Below are 10,919 nucleotides of genomic sequence, written 5' to 3'. Positions count from 1 at the left end.
AGTAAAGAGATTACTAAAACTATGACCTTTATTTATTACTACTAGCCGATGTGAGACAATTAGCGGGTCTCACTCCGCCCCTTCAACTCACAACAAGACATCCATGAGGTAATATGCCTTCTTGCAAGGCAAGGTGGGGCTTGCCAAAATGGCGATACATCCAAGTAATTAAGCACACAAGATCAAATAGAGGATGAATCTAAAAAAAGAATAGCAACTTTTCTCATCTAAGTGGCGGAAATCATCTAGAGGTGAAGCAATCTAAGGGTACACATTCCATTATAGATATTGTTTCTCCAAGCTAATAAGTCCAAAAGGATACCAACAAATCACCTCCAAGTTGTGTCAAACTAGGGTACTTTTGTCCTCAATCGCTAAATGCTTTTGTCAAGAGTAGGCTCCTTATGGTGTTAGAAACACTGTAGGATCGCGGAATTCCCCCTCTTGCCTAGACAAGAAGAAGGGTCGTCCCCTCTCCACCATTCAACAAAGAAAGGATTCATCAATGGATAAAAGGGATTGTTATGATTTGAGTTTCACAATGGTAGTTTGCTTTTGTTTTGTTTCCCCCCAATTTCTTGTGGCATTTGACTTTTGAGAACATTTCTTAGCCATTTTTTATGTTTGGCAATTTTGATACTTGGCAATTTCTTTTGCATTCTTTTTTTTTGAACATTTTCAAAGTAACCCCATGTTGTAGCAAGGGCACTTTTATTGAAGCTTAGGAGTCTATTTTTGCTCCTCTTTTCATTGATGCAATTTTTTTGCAAACTTTTTTAATTTTCACTTTGGCACTTGAACTTGATTTGGAGATTTTTTTGCCCATTCCCTTTGTATTTGGCAAAACATGATAATAGCAATGAAAGAACGGCTGCATGGCATCAAGGGTCACCTTGGAATAAATGGTAGCCAAGGAGTCATCACACCACAAGGTACTCTTGACTAGGCCTTAGTCCATGGGTCAAAAGATACTAGTATGACACATCCTAGGGTGTCTTGAGGTTACTCTAGCAACAAAGTCTCAAGGAGAAAAATTATCTACGAGAGCCTATATACACTTGCCAAGCTTCTCAACTACATGCCATGATGCAACTACATGCCATTTTCACAAAAAATTTCCTAAAATGCAACTACATGCCAATGTGCAACTAACATATATATATAACCTAATGAAATGCTACTATCACTAGTATGCCATTTAATCTAAATGAAACTCCTAGAATCACATTGGTTTGTACCGCATCAAACAAAAATAAACCACATTGTCATTAACATAGAGAGGAAAAAGAAGATTTGAAAAGATCATATCATGTGGTCTTCATATTCCTCATGCCTCGGATGTGGCGTAGTCGGTCCAATATAATAGGAGTGAACACAATACAATATATACATTTCTGCCCTACAAAAGGAAGAACATGTTCTTTAGATTTTTTGAAATTTTTATCATTTTTATCATTTTTGAGTTAGAAGGTGTTAGAATTCCCCATCCCCACACTTAAAATGGACATTGTCCCCAATGGAAAAAACAATAAGGAAGTGTGCAAATGCAATGGAATGAATGATGCATGATTCTACACTAGATGCAAACTATATGTGAGATATGTTGATGTGACCATAATTAGCGCATATTTAGCCCCCGAATTAGCCTTGTTCCCATGCTTTTTAGTACATATTTGGGTCATTTCTTATCTTTAGTTATTTGTTTTGCATATTGTTTGAGATTTTGATCCCTTGGCAGGAAAGGAGTAAGAATCTTGCATTTTCATGGCAAAACAAGACTAAATTGATCGAATTCAATGACCAAGCATCAAGGAGAGACAAGATTAGAAGGCCTTTGTACATATGATAATAGATGAGCAATGTTGAGAAAGGATCCTTGAGTCCCCAAGGAAATCCCCAAGGATTTCGTGAAGAAAAGGGAAGAAAAAAAGAAGAATTTGTCTTTGAGCTACAATCCGAGCGGATTGTCTCCAATCCGCCTCTCCTCACAAAGACAATCCGAGCGGTTTCCTCCAAAACGCTCGGATTGCACCGCTGAATCCGCCCGGATTCCCTCGAATCCGCCCGTCTTCCACCACCAGAATCCGCCCGTCCCGACCCCAATACGCACGGATTCCAAAGACACGCGATTTCCTCTTCTCCAAGTTAAAAAGAAAGAAGTCCTTCCTTCGGAAAATACCGGCTCCTCCCTGCTCAATCTAAAAAGTGTAATTACTAGTTTAGCCCTTAGTTAACCCTAATGCATCCACCTAATTTCCACTATAAATACCCCATTTGTAATAATCCTTTGAATCAATCCTCTTAGCTAGAAAAATCCTTCCTTAGATTAGATTAGGAGTAGATTAGAATAGATTACTCTTTAATCTTTCCACAAATTACACATTAATCTTTCCATAATTATTGTTCAAGTTTATTATTGGGTAATTGAAGATTATTGGGTTATTATTGGGAGATTGACAACCTTCCATCAATCATCAAGTTCTTCTATTACTCTTTGCTTTATTATTTGGATCATCTTAAGTTGGTATAATTCCTTTACTCTTTGATCTTTATTGTTCATTTCTTCATTCTATTATCATGTTTATACTTGTTGTGATGATTGACACCCTTATTAACATGTTAAACTTGATAATGAGTGAGTAGTCCTTTAGCTAGGATTAGTGGGTAATTAAGGGAAACCAACATGGGATTGATTCATGCTTAATCTAATATGTTCACATGATTAAATTGCTTGCTTGTTGTGATGTCAACTTTATGCACATGTTATGTTTGATGAAATGCTAAGCCTATGAATCCTTGCATTTACAACCATCTCTTATCTACTCAACTTGACTTGTAAGATATAACCCAACTCGAGTCTTGTTAGATCATGCATAGAAGTTGAATAGGAGGAAAGTAAGTCGACTTGTAGGTGTTGTACAATCTAATCGATTCGGCTCCGGGACCCAACCCTTCCTATGAACCGTAAGACATAAACCAACTCGGTTCCCCCACAACACTAATTGCTTGCATATAATTGTAAACATGTTTGTATGATCAAAACCATGAATCCCCTATGACCCCATGATATCCTAGCATCTTTAACCATTTGTTTACATCTTTTCTTTTATTGCTTGTTTTACTTTATTGCTTTTATTAGTCTAGGACACAACTACAAACCCAAACAAATCGTGACACTAGCATAAATTGAGATAGATAGACTTAGAACCCAAAGCACACCGTCCCATGGATCGACCTCGACTTACCGCTAACTAGTAGTTTGTTGAGTATTATAAATGTGTTTGATTGGATGAGTGACGACATCAACCGGATCAAAATGGCGCCGTTCTTGGGGGACGGTGCTATGTGATTAAGTTCTCACTTATTTGTCTATTTTAATTGCGCTTTCAGCTTGAGGAACTTGTTCCTCAAGGATTGTTCTTACCGTTTTTGTGTAGTTTCCATGCTTGTAGTTGTTTCCTTGTCTTAGCTATGATAACTCAAGACTTGACTTATGGAGTATATGTTGGATCTTTTGAGTATGACTATGGGTATGGGGAGTTTGAGAAGCAAGTCAACACAAACCTACCTTATTATTCGTACAATGAAAATCCTAACTATTACCCCAATTTTTCCCACCAAAACCATCACATCCAATATCCACAACAAACACCCACCCAATACCCACTTCATAATGAGTTTCAAATGCCACAATACAACCACTTTCACACTTACCCACAACAAAAAGATGAACCCATTCAAAATATGATTCTCCAAATGATGGGAGCTCAACAAAACTTCTTCAAACAAATGCTAGAAGAAAGCCAAAGAGGGGATAATGTTCTCCAAAGCATTGTTGCCCAAAGAGAGGAGTTAGCAATTCGAATTATCCAAATGAGAGAATCCCAAGCAATCACCCCCCTCCACTCCTTGGACAATGATAATAAATGCGAATTTGAAGTAGTGACCTTTGATATGAAAGATGAGAAGTGGGAAGAGCCAAATTCCTTGAGCTCTTGTGAGTATGAGAGTATGGTATTTGATGATGAAGACATGAGATTGAATGAGCCAAATACTCTTAACCTTTGTGAGTATGAGGGTGTGTCTTTTGATGTGAACATTGAGATGTTGAAAAAAGAGTTACATGAAGCCCACATCTATGATTCATATAAAGATAGCAACAATGATGATGAACCTAGAGGAGGGACTCACAATATCACCTTGCTTGAGGAGCCTATTCTTGAGACATTTGAGATACCCTATCATGAAGAAGAGCGTCCTTCCTTTATTCCTCATGGAGACCACTTGACACCTATCATGGAGCCAATGATCATTGAAGAGGATATGATAGACCTTCTTCAAAAGGCCAAAGTTTCATACAAGGGCTACTTGATGAAAAAGCTCAAAGATAAAATTGCTCGTGAGGCTACTTGTGAGGACTTGGCACCCATAATCTCAACCCCTATGGTATACAATCATCAAAGTCATGAAAATTCTCCTTCTACCTTGGAAGGATTGAAAAATCAAAATGCTATAATCATCACCAAAATTGAAGAAGAAGTTGGTAAATGGACGTCTACGGATGAAAGTGAACCACACTTCATGCTTAGTGTTGACAAGAATCATGGGTTTATCTATTTGAAGCATCGGGAAAGCTCTAATGCTAAGGACAAAGCAAGGGAAAGAACATTCTACAAACTTCCTTGGCCAAATTTCATATTCAAATTGAGCAACCCATACTTGTGCTTATTTGGAGCTTGTTCACAAGGTTTTGATCTTTTATTAAGAGCTTTGAGCTCTATGGATAAGAATTTTTACAAATTGAACTAGTTTGGTGGAGTCCTATCTCAAACCACCATTTGTAAGATATTTCTTGGACCCTTCACTTTGTATAATATTGTACATTACTACATTTGCATTTAATTTCTTGCATGAGAGAAGAGAGAGAGAGAGAGAGAGTCATCTTACATGTTTTATGAGCAAATTTCAGAAAAAGATAAGGAAGAAGAGAAAAGTGGTGAAAAGGGCATGTTACTGCACGAAAAAGAAGAAAAAGAAGGGAAGGAACAGCAGACGCCCGGATTTAGCGGAAGACGCCCGTTCAGGGCCCACGTCGAAAAGTAATTAACGCTATAGGGAAGACGTGCGGATTCGGCAAAATCCGCCCGTCCCGGACAATACGTCCGTTTTCTTCCACAGACGCCCGTCCCGTGTGTCGCCCGAAGCGAAATTTTGTCCGCACCCGAATACGGGCGGATTTTCAAAGAAAACGCCCGTCCCCAGTCAAGCCGCACGTCCCAGAGGCAAGACGCCCGTCTTTTTCAACCTCTCAGCCAAGAAAGATTGCTGTGCTAGAATCCGTGCGGATTTAAGCAAAGACGCCCGTCTCCTTCTCTCACAATCCGCCCGTCCCGATGGGAATCCGCTCGGATTGCCCTGTTCTTTCGGATAAAACGGACTTGACCCGCTCTTATCCGTTCGGATTCCCTCTTTCGTCTATATAATCACCCCCTTACTCCCTCATTTCCTCACCTTATCAAACCCTAAAACACTCTTTTCAACCCTCAAAATCACCCTCCCATCCTCAAAAACACTCCCATCACCCTCACCAAAATGGCACCATTGATGAACACCAAGGGAAAGGCTAAGAAATTGGTTGAATCAATCGGGAAGAAGCGCAAGGGATCAACCTCTTCAACGCCGCAAGAGATAGTGCTACCAAGGAGCTCCCAACCCTTAATAAGGGGAGGAATTGAACAACTCAACCACTTTCAAGAGGTGCTCTTTGAATCCGATGACCACCGCGAAAACTTTGTCAAGCTACTAGGTAAGAAGTACGAACCCACTCAATTTGTAGATACTACGGTGTTGGAAATCCTTAAGATAAGGTACCCTACCGAGATGTTCTTTAATGGCCTTGGCATTGGGAAACTTTTCCATGCCCATGAAGAGACTTACCTTTGTCTCACCCTTGAATTCTTGAGTAGCCTTCGCATTGTGACTAATACCCACACCAATGTGGGCATGGAGTTTAGGTTATGCAAACTAGACCATTGTCTTTCGCTTGAAGAATTCGCCTATGTTTTCAGTCTTGAAGTACCCACCAACTATACCGAAAAGCCCGATAATTTTGGTGTGGACTTTCTTTGGAAGGCTATCTCCGGGAGGAATTTTACCCATATAAAGCGTTGCTATACCTTTGCCATCCAACATCCGGTGATTCGATTCACCGAGCGCTTTGTAGCCGGTTGCATCAATGGGAGGTACGAACAAGATAGATGTACTCTCATCGACTTAACTTTTCTTGAGTCCTATTTGAATGTTCGAGCGGTGAGGCGTTATAACTTTAATACGCCACTTGAGATACTTACTAGGTTCCATGATTTTGCTCAAGGGACCATCCAACTCAAGACCTTCGTGATGGGAGGTCTAATTACCATTCTGGCCCACCACCTTTGTCCCGGGTTCAATGGCCGAGGAACTTATGTTCCTCTTGAGGGGAGGACTTTGATTGATGAACACACCATCTTTCACAGTCACCGATGGTGTAACTACACTCGAGATGGGAGTGTAGAGTGGCACACCAAGGGATGCACTTCAATGATCCTTGAAGGATGGAAGATACCGGGCATTGACCCAAGATTGAGCCCATACTCGCCTCCACCAAGCTACCTCCTTGATATCCAAATTCTTGACAACCCCCCTCAAAGGGAAGAACCGCACCGCCAAATACCTCGTGGAGGACCGGGAAGGCCTATTCGCCCGCCTTCCTATGTACCTATCCCGCCATACCCTACTCCGTTTACCGAATTTAGGCCGGCAATCCCCAATAACCCTGGTATTAATGATTTGATGGCACTCATGAAAAGAGTGGACCTAGGGGTACATGAAGGGAGGGAAGACAACTACTTGGCTCTCTACCCCCAATACTATAACATGGCTCAACAAGGGTATGTTGACCCTAACGGCCCTTTGCCCTCTTGGGCACAACCGGAACTCTTGTTCCCTAATCAAGGGAACCAAGCTTGGGGTCAAGGTGACAGAGGGCATTCTAGCCAAGGTGGAGGGTACTCGGGGCAAGGAGGATAATTTGATCAAGGAGGGTATTGGGGTCAAGCAAGCGGGTATGATCAAGCCGGGAGTTCCCATCGTTATGGCTATGATCAAGATGAGGATGACGAGTGAAAGAGGCCTACCTCACCACCTCCATTTGTATGATAACCATTTTTCCCCCTCTCTTTTGTATATACATTGCATTTAGTGTAGCTTTTGCATGTATTTGTATTATATTCCATGTTGCATTTGAATAAGTAGTCCATATAATATAGTTGCATTGTAATATAATTCATATAGATAGTTGCATATAGATTAGAATTCATGCATAGTCACTAATGACCAATCCTATTCTTTTCTACACTAGAGATAGTGTTTAAATCGGTTTGGGGAGGTTTGATCATAGGTGACCATAGCTTAATAGAAAACATGCATCATATACTATAGTTTAGATTGCATTCATTTGTTATATATGTCATATAGAATTGCATTTAGTTAGAGCATGCATTCATTCATATCATATCATTGCATTTGTACTTTATATCAAAAAAAATCAAAAATCCAAAAACATGTATTTCTTTTTCATTCCTACTCCTACATGTACATTGAGGACAATGTCCAAAATAAAGTGGGGGATGGGAATTTATATTCCAAAAATGCATAAAAATTGAAAAATTTCGAAAAATCACAAAAATATGTTCTTTTAATGTCATAAAAACAAAAACCATAAAAATTTGAAAAATTTGAAAACCAAAAACATGTTTATTTCCTTTTGTAGTATAGTCATATATATATTATTGTATATATTGTGTTTGTTCTATCCTTGTTCACATTGATTGACTACGCCACATCCGAGACATGAGGACCATGAAGACCGCATGGTATGATCTTTCCAATCTCCTTTTTCCTCTTTATGTTAACGACTATGTGGCTTTATTTTTATTGATGCGGTATAACAATGTGAACTTAGGACTTGCATTTAGTTTATATGTCATATTAGTTAATAGAATCACTAGCATTAGGATGTTTATATTAGTTGCATCATGGCATGTAGTTGCATATTAGAAATGTTTTGAAAAATGCCTAATTAGGAACTTTGACAAGAGCAACTAAGCCATTACAAATACTTGTTCAACTTAAGACTTTGTCTACTAGAATGGTTGTAAAACACCCTAGATAGTGTCATACTAGTGTCTTTTGACCCATGACCCAAAGCCTAGTCAAGGGTTTGCATGTGAGTCACCTATCCAACCCCGTGATGCGATGTGGACTTGGTTAACTTGTCTAGGTTGTTGGAATATGTGTCCTCCGACAATAATGCGATCACGACTGTTGATCATGATGATCACATGTTTAAATCTCATTATAAAGAATACAATTGGGAAGTAAAATTGTTACTGTCAACTGGTCAACATATATCGGTAATGATTGGCTGACTAGAGTTTGACATTACTGTCGTGCGACGGTGGTGATCAGTTGACCCCCTAGGTCATACCTATAGGGCAACACTCTTAATTGATTATTTAATTAATCGTATAATGTTGCGAGTTAATTAAATTACTTGAAAATTGACGGACGATTTTTGGAAGTAAAATTTACGTATCAAATTGAAATGTGATTAAATGAGATACGGTCTGAGTAATTGAATTGTATCATTACTCGGATGAAATTAATGTTTAAAGAAACAATCGAAATTGAATGAAATATTATAAATACAATCTGTTGTGATTTATAAATGGTAAAATATTTTGGCACAAGTAATTATGAAATTACTAAGTCGATTTTTGTATGTGACGTATTTTTATTAATACGTTGATTTTTAATATGTTAAAAATACATAACAAATTTATGTCACATATGACATGTGACATATTGACAATTGACAAAAATAATATGGAATCCATATTATCAAATGGGCCGAAAATTAGAGGGTTTTTAAGCTAATTATATGTTGATTGTAATTAGTGGAGGGCATGATGATTACCCTAGTCACTAGCCATGCAACCCTATTGTTTATTGTGAAGAACAATTTTTCCATGCATTGGCTCCCCAAAATCCCTCCTCTTACACGGTTTTGAGAAGACAAAACCCATCATGGTTTTTCTATAATTTTTACCTAATAACACTAAAATGTTTTAGTGTATTCATTCATTCCATCATCCAAAAATACAATTCTAGAGAGAGTAAAAATCCTCCTCTTCTTCTCTCAATAAAACCGAAATATTTAAGTGTTTTATAAATATTTTTGGTTCAATTTTCTACTAGATTAATATTATACTAGTACTTATAATATTAATTTGTATTAAGAGAAAGCCTTGGATATAAAGCTTAGGGAGAGATCCTACACTTGGATCTTGTTCTTCCATCTTAGGAAAGCTCAAGAACAAAAGAAAAGGAGATTTCTTTTGTGCCCAATAAAACCGAAATCACCAATGTAAGAACATGATTTCTCCTCTATTTTTCATATTGTTTGCATGCATAAAATCCGTATTTAATTTTATGACAAATTAATTTTGACATATATGAGTATGTTAGTATGTATATAGATCTACATTTCCTTCAATTGGTATCAAGAGCCACGGTTGTTTGCATGCAAATCGGTTAAAAGTTTTTCCGAGTTATAAGAATAACAAATAAAACTTGTAAAATTTGTGTTATTATGAGATATCACGAAATTAATCCATGCATGTTAATATTTCTGATCCTAAAATGTTTTAGGATATTTTGGTTAATTTTTCGGATTTTTATTGTTCATATTATACAATAATGGCATTTAAATATGATTTTATGAGTAAAAATGTCATTTTTGGTCTAAAATTAGCTATGCTTCGAATTTTCCATTGATTTTTGGATATGTTGTCACATATATTATTTTGAGATAACCTGTAAAGTTTCATAATTTTTGGACTTGTTATGCTCGAAAAATGAATTTTTCATTATTAAATTCGGATTTAGGTGAAAAATAGGTTAATATGAGTTAAATTTCGAATCTGGTTATAGAAAATTAATATGTTGTCACATGCAAATTTACAAGATGTATGTAAAATAATTGGCTATAAAGAAGTCTTTCTGCATGATTTATGGATTTTTGAAGAAAAATAGCATAAATAGTGACATTATTAGTGAAAAATTAATAAAACATAATCTATGACTTAGGAAAAACGTCTAATGTTGCATTTTATTATCTTTTTCAGATCTAAAATTGAAAAGTTAGTGAATATAATTTTTCCATGTTTTTATGATTATTTTATTAAAAATCGATAAACCGCAACATTGTTTTTCCGGAAAAATTTCGAAATTTTTAACCTAAGTTTTTGTACATTATGAGTGTCATGGTATTTTTCCAGAATGTTCATGAATTTAAATTTCAAATTTTGAATTTATTTGAAATTTTGTGATTTATTTGAAGTTTATAGCTTATTTTTGTAATTTTTGGTCCATGTATGAACAATTTTATAAAATATGGGTTAATTATGGTCAAATTATTAGTGAAGACTAAATTTTGAGTCCTAAGAGGTTAGGGTAATTAACTTATGCATAAATATGAGTTTATGAATTTTTGTGATTATAAAATGTTGAAATCACGCAAATCCGTAAAAACCGAGTAATATACGATATTGGCTAATTAAAGGCGATTTAGCATAAAATTGAGCATGTTCATACATAATATAATGCTGCATTTTTTCTTTATGATTGTCATAATTTTAATTTATGTAATTTTGAATTATGTAATTTTACTTAGTATGGCCTTAAATTTTAATTGGTATTTCCCGAAATGTATGGGAATAGATTCGGTTGTAATTTTATTGTGATCTCGTATCACCGTTTTGTAATTTAATAGATTTATTTTTATTTTAGTTACAAATGTATAATAGGAAATTATGTAA

The sequence above is a fragment of the Silene latifolia genome, unplaced genomic scaffold, assembly GCF_048544455.1.
Source record: "Silene latifolia isolate original U9 population unplaced genomic scaffold, ASM4854445v1 scaffold_193, whole genome shotgun sequence".
Lineage (NCBI taxonomy): Eukaryota > Viridiplantae > Streptophyta > Magnoliopsida > Caryophyllales > Caryophyllaceae > Silene > Silene latifolia.
The sequence above is the reverse complement of the archived record's forward strand: the minus strand, read 5'-3'. Positions refer to the sequence as shown.